The sequence below is a fragment of the Cystoisospora suis genome (genome assembly GCF_002600585.1).
Source record: "Cystoisospora suis strain Wien I chromosome Unknown contig_5231, whole genome shotgun sequence".
Lineage (NCBI taxonomy): Eukaryota > Apicomplexa > Conoidasida > Eucoccidiorida > Sarcocystidae > Cystoisospora > Cystoisospora suis.
The window spans coordinates 1-275 of record NW_027158022.1 but is presented as its reverse complement, the minus strand read 5'-3'; positions in this window follow the sequence as shown (position 1 = coordinate 275).

Sequence of the window (275 nt, the reverse complement as noted above, 5' to 3'; positions counted from 1 at the left end):
ATGGCATACAGAAGAACTTCTCGTAGTGTAGAGAGACCTAGATATATCTATCTACATGTATACGTAGCTATCTATTCTAAGTAGACAGATCTATGTATGTCTCTCGATGAGGTGTATCAGCGGATACACATCTCTATATAGACAAAGGTATATCAACTCCCCAAGGAGGAGATCATTCACTATAGCACACTTCTTGATCTATCTATCTATCTACCTATCTATCTACCTATCTATCTATCATTAATCTATCTATCTTTAATCTATCTATCTATCTT